Source organism: Myodes glareolus, chromosome 19, assembly GCF_982192425.1.
Source record: "Myodes glareolus chromosome 19, mMyoGla1.1, whole genome shotgun sequence".
Classification (NCBI taxonomy): domain Eukaryota; kingdom Metazoa; phylum Chordata; class Mammalia; order Rodentia; family Cricetidae; genus Myodes; species Myodes glareolus.
In genome coordinates, this window is record NC_142044.1 from 55,008,142 (window position 1) to 55,025,114 (window position 16,973).

The window sequence follows — 16,973 nt, forward strand, 5'->3', positions numbered from 1 at the left end:
TTCCTAACTGCATTCTAGATATTTGTCGTCATACCTACAGAAAAGTATAGTTCTCACCACTCTTCAAGGGTTTGCTTCTTTACGACAGAGAGAAGGCATTACAGAAAATCACAACCAGTCAAAGTACAGAGACGTGAGGTCCCGTTCCGATTAATACATCTACTACACAACTCCTTCACCTAAGACTCAGTGGTCATTGTGGAAGAAGGAACAGAAAGACTATAAGAGCCAGAAAAGCAGGGAGCTTGCTGTGGGATTCTGTCTCCTCGGAATGTCAGAAGTTACATACCCACGAAGTCTCACCATCAAGGCTACCTAAACATGACCTGAACAAAGACAGCACTGATAGGTACACTGATGTGGGAGGAGAAAAGGGAAGTTCAGGAGGCCCTAATGCTAGGCTAGGAACTACAGATAACTAAAGAATGCTAGAGTGGGAGAAATAGTCTTCCCTCAAGGACGAGCTCCCAAACTGGTTATCCAGCGCCAAGTGGCCAGTCATGAAAACATACACACAGAAGTAATAATATACACATCAAGCATGTTATATTTATATATTTGGGAACGCACACGTAACAACAACAAAAAAAGAGGCCACCCGTTTGAAAAAGGCAGTGCACGCTAGTGTTTGGATAGAGAAAACAGAAGGGAAAAATGATTTAGTTGTAATCTCAAGAATTAATAAAAATATATATTTAAAACAGAAAAAGAAAAGCATAGGAAGAGCATGTTGTGATAATACAGTGAATAAGTAGCAGCCCATTCTGCTACTGTAGAACTGAAACCTAAATATATCTTTTTCTTATTAGTGAACGTGTGAACTCTCCTCTCCTCTTTCTTTTGTAAGTTGCATTAAAACAACCCATGATATTTGAAATACCTGCAGAGAGGTAGGATTTTTACCTTCAATTTTAATATTCATTTGCAACAATCACTTACACAACGGTTTATTGAGCTCAACAGAGAGAATTTATCCAGGGGACAGGAGAACTGTCTTCACTCGCATTAAGAACATAATGTCTCCTTGTTTTGTTTCTGAGCTGTCCAATGCTGCATGGGCACCGCTGATTTAAAGCAATTCCTGTCGCTTCCCCCATGGTTTAATGGGGGGCGGAGGTGTGCTCTGCTTTCACGTGTGTGTTTTCATAAAGAGAAAGATGGGGATGTAGGACAGAAATCTATTCATGGCTACTGCACATTGCCAGTCAGTGTTGCATCCATCTTAAGTGAGAAACCCTGACGAGGGCAGCACAGACATGGGGGAATTGGCTGGATTAGATCTGATAAACCTGGAACAACAGGGTTCTGTTATCATTAATTGGTTTGCCAATATCTATATTGCTTTGGGGGGATTATTAGGGGAAATATATGAATGTTGAACATGTCTTCACGTCATCAACATTAAAGACTCATTTGTTGCTATTACATTGCCTAATTTCCCAGCGACACCAATTATTACAGAAAGGATTGGGCCATTTCTGTTCTGTGTTATATATATATCAACCTGCAAAGTAAGCTAACTGACTTGCTCATTTGCTTAATTTGACTCCCCTGTCTCCAGAATGGTGGCCTCATGCAAATAGGCTCCCTGGAGATGTGATTACTTCACAGTTATGGTGTCCCTAATCATTCCATACTATGCATTCTCTTGTTCTTGCTAAGAAACAACCCAGTCAGCTTTGCTGTTTTGAAACTGTACTTTGTTCCCTCCGTGCTGAAGACAGAAAAGCCTGAAATGATGACTGCATGAATCCCCATCCAGATGCTGCTTAGGCAGAGCAGCTATGGCTTTTCTGATTAGGCAGTTGTGGAGAGCAAAGCCAATCCAGAGACGTGTGAGGAAACAGAGCTTCGTGAAAGCCTCAGTGTCAGAGTTCTCAAAAAGGCCAGAGACATACAGAAACATCTACAGGGTACCTGGCATCGCTCTCAGCATAGGGTGGTAAGAACGCCCCGTCTTGCACTGTCTTCCCTTCCCTCTGTACGTGCAGTTATGGCAAAGGGATACCTGTTCACCAGTGGTCATGCCTAGAGCATGGCAGTGGATTGCAAATTTTACACAGCTTCTAAGAGTGGCATGTGGGGACACAGGTAACAAAGATACACTATTAGATCTAGCAGGTCCCTGGCTGGAGTAGCAGTGCTGATTCTTTGGCTAATACTCAATTTCATTAGCTTACTAATCCCTGATAAAGAGAGCCCTTGAAGAAGCCAAGCATGGAGCGTCTTGGAAAGGCATTTGCTTGACGGTGGCTCTCACTCACTGGTTTTATTTAAAAGCTCTCAGATTACAGAGCATCTACCATAACAGTCCATGTATTTTACAAAATCACTTGGCATGAGCTGGGACTTGTAATTGTTTTCCCTTTTAAAGATATGTAAAGGCAGTAAGTCTCTGGATTTATATAGTTGGGTTTCTCATTTAAATCACAAATGTTTATGGTCTAGTCAGGATTAGCCTTGGGCAAGAAAGTCAGCCTGAAAAAAGCTCATGTGGAAATGGCTTTTGGATATTCATAAAAAAAAAAACAGGTCTCAGGCATAAACTATGAATTGTTACATTCAGAAAATGGAATATTCATAACCACAGTTGGAAGAACTGGTGAAAAGGACTGGATTTGTAGTTCATCCAATTCATAAAAGCATCTCTCCCGGAAGACAATGGTGAATGGCAGAATCTGCATCTTGAGGGTGGGTGGAGATTTGGTCCCATCTGAGCGAGGCTTTTGTGGCTCATCTAAACGTGCAGTTGTGTGTTGCATGCAATTGAATGTTTATTTTCACAGAAACACAAGGGACAGTGTCTTCTTTATCTGGGCCATTCTTTACTGGTTATGTGAATGGATCTTTACACACTGAATGCATCAAGGTTGGATTTTCTACTCACTCACCCTCTAGAAATTGCAGATGACAGTGACAGAGGTGACAGCCAGTCTCTGTCTTCACAGATGAAGTGGGAATGTGCACAAGTGGATAAATATGAGACTAATTGAATCAGATTGGCTGCGAGACTGAGAAAGGGAACATTCCTGACACTGCTCAGACCCTGGCTTTGAAGTCAGCCACCAAGCTGTGCTAATGATCTCACCAATTTGCACCAAAAGGGCTTAGGAAGTTATGAAACTAGTCTTTCACAAGGTGATTAGAAATGTCTGTAGAGAGCTGGTGTTCCTATGCACAGCAGTTCAACCATACTGGTTATAATGTTGGAATGAAAGAACCCTGGTTTTAAGATAAGACATTGATTCTGTACAGATAAACATCTAGTGTGTAATCAAATGTTAACCTTGTAACCTAACAAGATGGACAGCATCTCAAGGTCGAACTAACTGAAGGTTTCTTTCCTGCCTGGTCCCATAGCCATTTTTAAAGAAACCACTCAGAGGCTTATATTAATTGTAAAAGTTTGACTGATGGCTCAGGCTTATTACTAACTAGCTTGTATTTTTAAATTAACCCATTTCTATTATTTTATATTTTGCCACGAGGCTGGTAGCTTGTTACCTCACATCTTGCTTCTCCAGAAGCTGCTGACATCTCCCCGACGCCACCTTCTTTCTCCATCTCTGCTTGGATTTTCAGCCTCACTCTATCATGTCCTGCCATAGGCCCAAGGAGCTACTTTATTAACCAATGGTAATGAAACATTAACAGCATACAGAGGAACATCCCACACCATTTAACTTTTGATATATCAATATACCTGGTGTTCCTTTCCCTATAATATTAATTTGCTAGGAAAATAAGAAAAGAAAATATAATCTTTAAAGTCCAGATTTTAAAATTGTATTGTATTTCCTGACATATATAAAACCAATGAAGACAAGAACAATTATACTGAGTAGGGATACTTATTTAAGAAGCCTCAGGAAGGGCCAGGCAGAGTTATACAAAGAAAGAGATCAGAAAGCGAGTCTAAAGGCAGATCCTTGCTGTGCATCTGGGTATTGACACTCAGGAAATCTGATGCATACACAACTTAGTGCGGCTTCAGATAGCCTATGCTTTGGAGTCTTTAAAGGAAGGTAGTAGTAGTCTAATTCATAAGTAAGGTACCCCAGTTTTAACATGTTGGTTCAAAAGATCAAGCAATCTTCTTTGAGGATCTCTCTCTCTCTCTCTCTCTCTCTCTCTCTCTCTCTCTCTCTCACACACACACACACACACACACACACACACACTAGTTGTTGTGGTTGTGGTCTGTGGGCACACAGACAAGCTATTTCAAGCACTGGTGAGATGTGTACATGCACAGACATACAACCTGGTCATAGTGGGCCCTCCAAAAGGTTGCTCCACCAAAATACATCTACCTGCCACCATACTGAACTTCATTTTCAGATGTATAATGCACAGTTTTAAGTTATTGAAGTTTCAGAAGTCTAACTAAAGCTGAAGTGTCATGTTCTGTTGAGTTAGTATTAAACATTTCAGGAATTGAATTAATTCCAGAGCAAATAAACTCCGAGGCAATTTGAAACCAACCAGCATTTGAAAGTAGCTCACATCTATTGAGCATCTACATTTAAGGGATATAGATTAACACAGAAGTTTTTACTGCTGTATATGAGGAAGGCTAACTAGTTTTGATGTTATGTGCAGAAGAGCAAATGAATAGCTATCATGAGAACAAATAACTGCCTACCTGGGAAAGATATGTGTGAGATAATGAGGCACTGCAAAATCAGTAGTCAAGAGTTTTTCTATTTTTGTCTGAAGCAATAAATATAGCCTAGCATGGCTAGTGCATTGAGGAACCAGGGTAGGGAAGAGGTGGGAGATTAACTTAGGGCAGTATTATAGTGAACTCTGGATATTGTATTGGAGTGTTCAGGGTTTACTCTTTATAGGTAGAAGATGTCAGTTCACAATGAAGCTTAGAGATAAAGGCAAAGAGACCATTTGCAAAATCATTTCTCTCATTTATGCCCAGGGGCATAAACTGGAATGGGGTTCAGGACTCTGTTGTTTGATATTTTGATTATATTCTGGCAGTCCTGAGACTAACAATGAAGTTTATTTTGAATCTGAAGGAGGAGCCAGCTACTAGCTGACCAAAATTAACCATAGAGGTTTTGGAGAATTGAGGATAGATAGACACAGGAAGTAGTAGGGCAAGTCAAAGAGAGGGTCTCTGCCCCTTTTAGATGGGGGAACCAGAGAGATAGGAAGTCACTACTTGCTTCTCTATCACTTCTCTGATCATTCAGGTTCTTACCCAGATATCTGACTTTCAAGTTTTTAATTGGTAAATCATAATTAGATAAATACTTCACCTGGCACCCAACATGAGGCACCATTTGTAGGCAGACCTTTTCTGTCCCTCCTGACAGCTCCCAAATTGCTTCCTAGAGACTTCTTAGTAATCATGAAAATGCAGATAATAGCATAAACTTGTTTCTATTTCTTATAACTTATATTTTTATTGATCTGTGTTCTATCATGTGACTTTTGTCTCTATCTCGTTTTATGTGTCTGATTCATCCTGTTCCCATCTTGCTTCTCTGCCCTTTTCCCAGCATTCTCTCTTCCCTGAAAATCCTGCCTATCTTTTGGCTGTTTAACAAACCAATAAGAAGGCACCTCAGCAAAGTTACGTCTTCACAGTGAACTAAAAAATTATTACACAACAGGACTCTGAAGAAGAGATAGATTGGGATATCATGTGGTATTTGCATCTGGGGATTGATCTTTTTTTCTCCCAACAATTCATGTAGAATAGTAAGACTTCATCTTCTTTTCCTTTCCTCTTCCGTTAGCTCACCATTTTCTCAGAATTTCAACATAACCAGTGAAATGTTCCTGTATAGCTAACCAGAGCCATCCATCTGAGAAGGCTGTATAAAAAACAGGCACATTTTACATGAGAGACAGAGAGAGAGAGAGAGAGAGAGAGAGAGAGAGAGAGAGAGAGAGAGAGAGAGAGTTTGGAGCTAAGAGCAATAACTATTTTTAGATTCTGGATATTTTGTTTCTAAATGGGCTTATAAAGATGCAGGGACAGAGGAAATTAGAAGGGTTATTTTAAAATTATGTTCTAAAGGTAGAATACTGGGTCAAATTTTATGTTTTCACTAGTAACATTTAAAATAAATAGCACTGATGATTACAAAACAAGACAAAAAGTATTATGTTTTGCAGGATTGCCTTGGGTTATTAGAAGAATAAAATATGAAAACAGAAACAGTATGGTAGTATCAGCTTTAATAGTCAACATATTCTTGATGTTAATAGCACTTACCTCAAAAGAAATCTCTTTGTATACAAACAGCATAGAATTCAGAATCAACTGACAAAAAGAAATAACTATTCAAAATAGTTTAAAAATAAATCTATTTTCTATTTTCCTCATTAAATGGACTTATATAGCATCTGATACCATTGTGATCACCAAATAGTGACACATTTAGTACAAATACAAATTTTAGATCATATCTCATTTGGCCATGCTTTTTCTACAGATGAGCAAATAAATATCTGAACTATTTTTTATGATCTCATTGCTATTACTAGTATTGTACTTTGCAATGCATGGGCTAATAAGCTGATGCTTAGGATATGCGATAAATATTTTATCTGTTTCCCATTTCTGAAACTGTGTATTAGCACAAGAGAGTTAGATACTCTATTTATTTGGTGTTTAATTCATGCACCAAAATTAACTGGTCACCTGCTAAGTAAAAAGTGATTGACACACACTGTATTTCCCTACTGGGCTTAGAAAGATGACAAGAAAACCTTACCAAGCAGGTAATTTCCTTGAATTTTTAATTTTTAATGAAGCTTTTCAAAGTCAAATTAGCTTTTATTATAGTGTTTACTTCCTGTTAATTCACTAGAAGATGGCCTGGTGGGCAGGAAGGAGTGAAGATAAGGAGTTCCATCATTTTTTAAAAAAATTCATTTATTGTCTTTATTTGTATGGGTGTTTGCATCTGTTTCTATATACAATGGCATGCAGTGCCTTTGGAGGCCAAAAGAAGGCATCAGCTTCCCGGGGACTGGAGTGACAGACACTTGTGAGTTGTCATGTGGGTGCTAGGAATTAAACCTGGGTCCTTTAAAAGATCGTCCAGTGTTTTAACATCTGAGCCATCCTGCAGCCCCGTGATTTTGAGTTTTTAAGACTACAGAAATCTCTATCTAGGCTAGAGAGGTGGCTCAGCAGCTAAGAGTGTTTGCTGATCTTTCTGTGTACCAGAGTTCAGTTCCTAACATCTACGACAGCCAATTTCACAACCACCTGTGTCTCCAGCTTCAAGTGACCAAAGGCAACCCCCCCCCCAACACACACACACAGGCAGGACAGATACAAACATGCATAAATTAAAAATTAAATCTTAGGAATTAAAAAAAAAAAGTAAAGGAAATTGCTAAAAACAGACCGCTGAAAAGGATTGATCTCAGAAGTATTCAGGGGGAAAGGGATTTGACAGTGTTTAAATCTTGATGTATCCCTATGGATGTCTGTTTGCCCTACTAAAGAATTCAAAGTTTTGCACTTATAATTTAAAGTGAGTGTGTGTGTGTGTGTGTGTGTGTGTGTTGGCGCATGAGCGCAGGACCCCCTCAAGGTTAGAGAGGCACTGGATTCCTTGGTGTGTGAATTAAAGCTGGTTGTTAGTCACTGGACACGGGTGATAGGAACCAAAAAAATGGTGAAGAGAAGTTTCTCAGACCAAGGCTGAGGTCAGCACTAATCTGTAGGCACAAACATAAACATTTAGATGAAAGTTTGACAACATATACATTAAGTAAAGTGACATAAGAAGGTTCCCCTTTGAAGCATATGATGTCCTCAACCGTATGTTTTCTCCTAGATTTAGAATACAAAGCAGGAATTCCCAACTGTGAAACACACATCGAAGCCAATCAGAAAGTGGTGGCTGCCTTCATAATGGTCATGCTCCTGTTGCTCCAGTAGGCCCATTTTGCCTGGCAAGTTGATAACGGAGCATGCAGCATCCACCATTGCGTGATTCTGCTGATAACTCCGCCCCTCAGTGGCCTGCATTGCACCTTCTGACTCTGTGAATGCTGTCCAGCACTAAGGAAGTTTCCCTCCAGTTCCAACTTGATTTCTCTATGTCCTGCAACCCAAATGCCTTGTATCTTCATCACTATGGACTTACTATCTATTTATGGTGGGCGATCAAGAGGAAGGGCCTTTGTTATTTTGGGAGCCTCTGGGGCTTTCTTGGCCAGTCGCTTTTAAGGAGCTATCTCCATGTTTGGCGGTAAATTTTATTTAATCATCTATCTTCAGAGGGAAGAATTATTCATTCATTCAGCGTATTTCTCCCTTCAAACATCTTTTTAAAAATATTTTAATTAGCTTATATAAGGCATTTTCTGTACATTTTTAGTTTTCGTTAATCTACCCCACCTCCCTCTATTCCCTTCTTTGTATCTCTTTTATTTTTTCTTGTCTCATTGCTCTAAGACTTTGAGAATTGCATTAAATAAGAGTGGGGAAATTGAATACCCTTGTCTGGTTCCTGTAGAAATTCACTGGATTTTACCCATTTAATAAAATGTTGCTTGTAGATTTGCCATACGTTGCCTTATGTTGAAATATACTCCTTCTGTTCCACATTTCTTTAGGTCAACTTGAAATGACATTGAATATTTTTCAAAAGTCTTTTCTGCATCTGTCAAGGTTATCATGTTATTGATGTCTTTGAGTCTATCTATGAACTTTATAACATTTATTGTTCATTTATATTGAACAATCCCTGAATCTCTAGAATCATGCCAACTTAGTTATAATTAACGTTATATTTTAATGTGTTCTGAAATTTTGTTTGAAATTATTTGGCTGGCAATTTTTGTGTTTATGTTCATCAGTCAAATTGATCAGTAATTTTTTTATATGTCTTTACTGATTTTTACATGAGCATAATGCTGGCTCTGTAGAAGCCTTTGGAAGTGTCCCTTCCCTTTCTGTTCTCTGGGAGAGACTGAGTTAGCACAGGAGTCAGTTCTTACTTGAGTTCTGGTAAAATTCACTTTTCTTAAATAGGAATAATTTAAATTATTGTTTTAATTTCCCTACTTGTTACTGCTACATTTAAATTGTTAATCACATCTCAATTTCACTTCAATAAGTCATGTATATCTAGAAATTCAACAATTTCTTTTAGATAGTCCTATATTTTTAAGGCAATACCTAATGATTTTCTGAATATCCCTGGTATCTGTTGTAAGACTCCCTTTCCTTTTCTAATTTCATTAAATTGGAGCCTTTTGCTGTTGTTGTTGCTTTGGCTATGGATTTCTCAATGTTACCTTTTCTGTGATTTACTTTGCCTTTGTTTGTTTCACTTTTAGTAGTTTACTACTTGATTTGAATGATTTATTTCTGTCTGCTGATTTGGGGTTAAAATGATCTATTTTAGAGAATTCCGGCTGCTGAGTAGACTAGATTTACTGCAGTGTTTGGATGGAATTGTAGTGATATTTTATTTATGTTTTAATAAATAAAGCTTGCCTAAAGATCAGAAAGACAAAGCTAAGTCACTAGAGGTCAGACAGTGGTGGCACACATGTTTAAACCCAGGATTTGTGAAACAGAGGCAGATGGATCTCTGTGAGTTCAAGGCCATCCTGGGCTACACACAATCAATGCAGAAACAAATGCAGGTGGTGGTGGCTCACACCTTTAATCGCAGTACTAGGGAGTCATATGCCTTTAATCCTAGCACTAGAGGGAATATAGAATGGAAGGAGAGAGAGGCTTAGTCTGCTTAGTCTGTTGTCATCCAGCCTAGGTAGAGGAAAAACTTCTCTAGTGACTTGACTGCTTTGCTTTTCTGGTGTTTGGGTTGAACCCCCCCGCCAATATCTATCTCTGGGTTTTCATTATTTGTGCTATATGGAATAGTCTATGTGAGTCTGTATAGTCTGTTTGGTCTGTGGTGTCATTTGATTCCTATCTTTCAGTTTGTTTTTATCAGGAAGACCTGGGAGTTGATGACACTAGTATTTTGAAGTCACTTCTACCGTGTTAAGGGTCCCTGTGATTTTACATCTAATGGTTTTTGTTTTATGAAATCAGATACACCTATGCTTTAGAATTTATGTATAGAATCTTAATGTTCTCTTCATGTGTTATTCCCTTAATCAATATGAGGCGACCTTCATTGTCTTTTCTCATTTGGTCTGAATTCTGATTTGTGAGATATTGAGCCACTAGTGACACCCACTCTTGTCTCCTAGGTCCACTGCTAGGGACGGCTTTTCTTTCTTTCACCCTAACACAGTTTCTATGGTTTTGGTGAGGTGTATTTCTTGGAAGGGGCAAATAAATAGATCCTAGTTTGTTTTATTTGGTGGGGGGTGGTTCTACTAGTTTTTGATGTGCTCTACTAGTCTGTGTCTTTTGATTAGATATTGAGACCACTATTATTTAAAATTATGATTGAAAACTCTGTTGACTCCTGTCATTTTGCAATATTCAGGTTTCCCCCTTCTTCCTCCCATGCATAACTTTCATCCTAACATTGTTCATTCTGTCCGTCAGCCTCATAAATGGGCTTGTTCTTTTATCTTGAATCAGAATTCCTTCAAGTGTCTCTAGTGTAGAGCTAACTTAGTGCTCACAAATCCTTTTTTTTTCCTTTGATTTTTATTATGGAAAGGTTTGTTTTCCCTTCCATTATATCTTCTTTGGGTAGAGTAGCCTAGGTTGGCAGTTGTTTTTAGAATTTAAAATACACGATTTCAAACCCTCCTGATTCTTAAGTATCATTTAAATAAATCTGAATTTGTTCTGATGGAGCTGCCTTTTTATGTTTCTCTCTTGCTGCTTTAAGTATACTTCTTTGTTCTGTTCACTCAGTGTTTTCATTATAATATGAAAGGGGGATTTGTTTCCTGGTCTTGTCTGTTTGTGTTTAAATGCCTTTTGTATCTGGAATGGCATCTGTTTCCCTCATTCCAGGAAATTTTCTATTTTTTAAATGTTATTCATAGAATGAGTACATATCTTGGGATTTTCACAGCATGTTCTTTTTATTTTGTTTTATCTTTGCCCTCACTTGACCCAGTTTCTCCAACCAATCTTTCTCCAGTCTCAGATATTCTGGTCGCTTTGATCCATTCCATTGATGTGATTCTCCAAGAGATTTTCCTTGGCTTATGTTCCCCACTTGAATATTTCAAGTTGTTTCTCTAGAGTATTTCTGTCTATTGTCCTCAATAGATACTTGTCTATATATAATAATATATATATATATATATATATATATATGGATATAATGTCCATATCTTGTCTCACCCACATGTAACTGATCCTATTTGTTTATGCTCTAAACCAGGAGTTTGTTCACTTTCTTTTTCTGTAAACATACTTATAACCATCTCTTGAGTTCTCTCTTTGGGATTCCATCTGTCTCAATCTCACTAGATGTGATTACCATAGGATTAGTAACTTTTTGATACATTGTATTATCTTGGCTTTTTGTATTTTGTTCACGAGTATTTGCACATTAGGAGTTATTTCCCTGTGTTATTTCATTTGGGACTTTGTAAAATCAGCTGTATATTTTTCAGTTAAAATATTTGCCATGTTCTAGTGGATTTTGAAAATAGTAGACTGAGGTATGTAGTTCAGAAAATAATCCCTCGATTCAGAAGCTCAGCGTGCCTGGCGCAAAATCTACATTACTCCCTGAGTAGAGTATTAACTTCAAGAGCAACCACAGCTGTTGTCTATTGCTACCGTGCAGATGCTGTACTAGCCAGCCTTTTTTATTTCTTGTGATTCATTTTCATTTGAATTCTATTTTGTCACATATTAGACTGGTAACACCTGCGTGTCTCCTGGTTCAAGTTGCTTGGAATACTTTTTTCCAACACTAAGGTAGTATCTATCTTGGATAATGAGCTGCATTTCTTAGAGGAAGCAAACACATTTTCCAGCATGGCTTATTTCTTCCTATAGCCTCATTGATGGGCTTTTATTTCTGTCCAGCTTGAGAGATTCCTTCAAGTGTCTTCTGGAGTCCTGGTTGAGCATTTGCGAATTACACTGTTTTTATCATAGAAAGTCTTTCATCCTCCTTCACTTATGAGAGTCAGTATTGCTGGGTATAGTGGCCAAACTTGGTAGATGTTGTCATTTTTCGATTGAGTTCTTCCAAGTCCTACTGGCTTTAAAGCTTCTGTTGTGGAATTGAGTGTTATTTGATGTACCTGTCTATCTATGTGGTTTGTTGTTGCTCTAGTAGCTTTTCAAGTGTGCTGCTCATCATGCATACTGAACATTTAAACTATACTATGAGATCGGGAGGTTTTTACTTAAACCTTCTATAGCTGTATCAGCATCTCTTTTAGTGGAGGGCTTACTGCCATCAGGAAAAACTAAGTTGTAGAGGGTCCTTCAGGTCTTGTTTTCATCGGCTAGATAGTACTTAGGCCATCAACCTCATTCCTCACTAGACTAATCCTGACTCTTTAGACATTGTCATCCTGGGCTCCCAGATACCTGTTGCATGACTTGGGAGTCCTTTGAAAGTTCCTAGTTGGGTCATAGATGGTGGTTACACAGAAGTCTTATGAATGATATGCTTGCCTCTGGGTGGTCATTTGAAATATGCTATCAGTGGGCGCTCCATCATGGAACATGGCACAGATGTCAGTTATTTGTCTGGATCATTGTTCAAGTGTCAATTTGGGAAAGCTACGTCTCACCCTGGGTAAACTTTTGTGGTGTGGGTCACCATTGAAACCTGGGTCTAGGTTCCCCTGGAGATTCTTGTCCCTGTTAGGTTTTATACTCACTGGGTATTGCGATTTGTACTTGGAGAAATCGAGTTAATATTTGCCTGAAAGTTGTATCCCTAATGGCTAAGTGTCATGGTACTGGAATGTGCTTTGCATGCTGCTGGAGAAGAAAAGTAACCATCAAAATTACCCAGCAGTGAACTCTGAGAGCTACAGTAATGACCAGCCCGAGAAGACATGCCCACTGGTACAATAGTGGCAGTTACATTTGGGAAAAACTAGCCACTTTTTGATTAGATTTAAAGTCCATTCTATAAGTTGAAATCCATACCTGGCACTGTTATTGGGGTAGGAAACTGTGGTTTGATAGGCCATAGGTCCTGGGGGAGAGCCTGTTATTGTTATTCTGCTAAATACACATAGTATAAAATCAGCTAGATCAGGTAGTAGTTGTTATAGCTACGTATTAGTCCACCTCTCACCCTCATCAAAGAACAGTCTTCTCTTGGTAGATGTCTGTTAATGCAGTGACCTACAATTGTCAAGGCAAATACATTAAGATACTGTAGGATGCTCAGCCCCAAATGAGATATCAATGCTTAATGATCTTTGCATAAGAGGGGGCAGAAAGACTGGAAGAGCCAGAGGCATGACTGCAAGGATACTTTTCTGGACACAGCAGGACAGTTACACATATGAACTCACAACATGCACAAAGATCAGGGAAACTCAAGCCACACAAAATCACTGTTTGGAGAAAGAAGAGGGATACCCATGAAGTTCACCCCTAGCGGAGGAACTATTGGCCACTGATAACTCCTGGAAAGGGAGAGTAGGTTTTCTTTAAATGCATGACCACTGACAAGTAAGCTACGCTCCAGTGACAAGCCACATATCCCAGAGCACACGGGCAGCACATTTCTGTTTAAATAAGGTCTTTTGCTTTGAATTGGTATTTTTGTGAGGGGTGAGTTATAGATATATTTGTGTGTGTAGCTATTCAGTTTTGACAGGGTCATTTTTGTATTGTCAGTTTTTATTCCAATATTTGATGTTTGGTTCTTTTGTTCAGATTAGGAGGTTATAGTTGTGTGGGAGGTTGTTATGTGCTCTATTCCATTTTACTGGTATGCATGCCTGTTTTTGTGCCAATACCATACAGTCACAGACACTGCAACTCTAGTGTTACATGAAGGAAGGTGTTAATGATACCTCAGGCAGTATTTTTCTGCTAAAGATTTCTTTGGCTATTCATAATACTTTTATTTCCAGATGAATCTGGAGATTGTTTTTTCTAGTTCTGTGAAGACTGTCACTTGAATTTTTATTAGAATTTTATTGAAATTGCAGATTGCTTTTGGCAATACAGTCATTTTCTCAATATTAATTCTGCCAAGCCATAACCTTTTATTTCTTTCCTTCTTTTATTGTGTCTTAAAAGTTTTTATAGTAGAAACCTTTCACTTCTTTCATGAGATTTATTCATGAGAATTCTTAGAATATTTTTATTTTTTTAATTTGTGTGTGTGTGTGTGTGTGTGTGTGTGTGTGTGTGTGTGTGTGGACAAGTAGGTAAATACATGCATGGAAGTGCAGGTGCCAGCAAAGGTCAAAGGTAATGGATTCCATGAGTTCGAGTTACAGGTGGTTGTGAGACACTTGATAGGGCTGCTAGAAATCTAACTCTCCGGAAGAACATCTGTCCAGCCACACACTCCTAGGTAATTTTGGAACTATTGTGAATTATAAAAAAAAATTTTCTCAGCAAATTCATTATTATTTATCCAAAAGGTTGACTTTTTTTTTTTGGAACTCAATTGGAAATATCCTAAAAGTTAGAATATTTCCTGATAGAATACAAAAGATTTTCAAATTATAGAATACTATCTCCTTTTCTATCTTTATCTCTTTTATATCCTTCTCTTCCCTTGTTTCTCTAGCTGAGTTTTTCAGCACTGTATTGAATAGGAGTGAATAGAAAGGATTTCTGATTTGAAAGGACATATTCTTAATTTTTCCCTTTTAGTACACCATTGTCTATAGGCTTGTCATACATAGCCTTAACTGTATTGAGGAATATATTGTCTACTCCTAAAATTTCCAGTATGTTTTATCATGAGTCATGTTAAGCTTTAAAAAAATACTTTTTCTGCGTCTATATAGATGATTGTGAATTTTTTGTTGTGTTATGTGTAACATGAAGGGTCCTGTTTGTTGGGGTTTCTGTCCTGCCCAGTTCCATACAGCTGGCAAGCCCCAAAGAAAATCACACAGAGATCTCTATAAGTTATAAAGCTGATTGGCCCATTAGCTCATGCTACTTATTTGCTCTTGTAGCTTATATTAACCCATTATTCTGATCTATGTTAGTCATGTGGCTCAGTACCTTTTTCAGTGGGGCAGATCACATCCTGCTGCTTCGGTGATCTGGGCAGGAGTGGGAGAAATCAGCTTCCTCCTTCCCAGAATTCTCCTGTTCTCCTTGCATCATTTCTACTTCCTGTCTGGTTTTCCCACCTATACTTTCTGTCTGGCCAATCAGCATTTATTTAAAACATGATTGACAGATTACAGACAATTCTCCCTCACCAGTTATGTGTATTGATTTGTATATAGAAATCAAATTTGTGTCCCTGCCATGAAGCCCACTTGATCCTGATTCGTGGTCTTATTGATAGGTGTGGTGGTTAGAATAACAGCTCCCATAACGTCATTAGTTTTCAGTTCTCTTTCCTCAGAAACAAGGGTATTTTAAAACAAGCTCAAATACTTAGTGAATTTTGCCCCCATATCTTTGACTTTCTTTTCCAATTTGCTATTTCATTCACTTTGGAAAGTCTCATGTGAAAACTCTTAGATTCTATTAGTTGATATAAAGGCTCATTTGAAGACTTTATATGGCCATTTTGTTAAAGTAGTGTGGATTTTTTCTTAGATATTTCAACTATGTCAGTGCTTTTGACTTCTATTACAGTGAAACTGTGGAATTTAAAGTGGGTTATAGCAGGTTGCATCTTATTAACTGTGCTTCTTTGTTGCATTTTGTAAATCTGTTAAGATGGCTTGTCTTCCAGTTTTAACATTATCCTTTCCCAACCCTATTTGGTGTATAATTTCTGTGAGGTCTCCTTGAGGAGTCTATCCTAGGAATAGCATTTCCTGGAGATATCAAGGGGGAGATACATCGATGCTACACACTTATCTGCAGTCTTTGCTTTTCCTACCTGTAAGATTCATTTGCTTTATGCTTCTTAAATTGCAGAGAAAATGGTGTTGGGAGACAATATGGCATGAAGAATGCTTTCAGAGCAAGGGTTATTTGCATTTAATCAGATAAGTGAGATAGAGATGGGGAAAGTGACAGGAGGACTGTGGTATGAATGAGAGAGGAGGAGGAGTATGGACTGTGAGCATGAGGCATAGCACAGTCCTATCGTAGAGTTAGAAACAGAAGAAAGGAATTTTGTAGATGTGGAAGATGAGCAACAATAAAATACCTATTCTGGTGAGATAGAGGTTTGAACACAGTTGGTTACAATGGACAGCAATGCAAATAGTTGTAGAAAAATGGTGTCAGAGAAACTAGACTACTAAAATATTAGAGGAGAAGACAAGAGAAGGATAACAAAAAAGGTCAGGATGAAAAGATGCAAGGATACCAACTAACCAACCAGCAGACCAACAAAACCAAACAGAAAATAAACAGGAGGTAGAAGTGTCAGCCTTCTTCTCATGTTGCTTGCTCGCTACTCTACAACCCAGGCTTCTGACACAGGCTGACATACAACGGTGGTGAGTATGAGAAATAGGGTGGCGTAGCAAGAAGGAGGCAAGCTCTAGTGCCCAATATTCCCAACGGCTCCTTATGCCCAGTCCTCCCCACGGCTCCTGCGGTTGTAATTTTTCTTCACCTTTATTCTCTCCTCACCTGTTCTTATGACTCAGTTATTACTTCTTTCACCCCCCTGTAAGCTTACACTCATTCCCAAAATACGAGGCGTTTTGAGATATCTGTCCTCCTTTACAGTGGCATCCTATTGACTCTGTATACATCAAGCTGACCTGCAAGTCTTTACCTCAGATATTGCTGTACTTTAGTTTCTCTTTAAGAGCCTCTGTAGCCCTTGGTCTTAGTAAACAAAATTGAATAAATCAGGTTTGGGAACCTTTGAGTCAGTTTGCATATCAATTTTATTTTATTGCTCTGATGAAACACCATGATAAGGTACCCAGTACAAGAAAGAGTT

At 38.4% G+C, this 16,973-nt stretch overlaps 1 protein-coding gene across 1 annotated transcript in view; it reads left to right on the plus strand.

Moving 5' to 3' along the window:
* The window catches only part of Pdzrn4 (PDZ domain containing ring finger 4), a 362,449-nt gene that overhangs the window by 23,157 nt on the left and 322,319 nt on the right, over positions 1-16,973 (plus strand). The window lies entirely within an intron of this gene.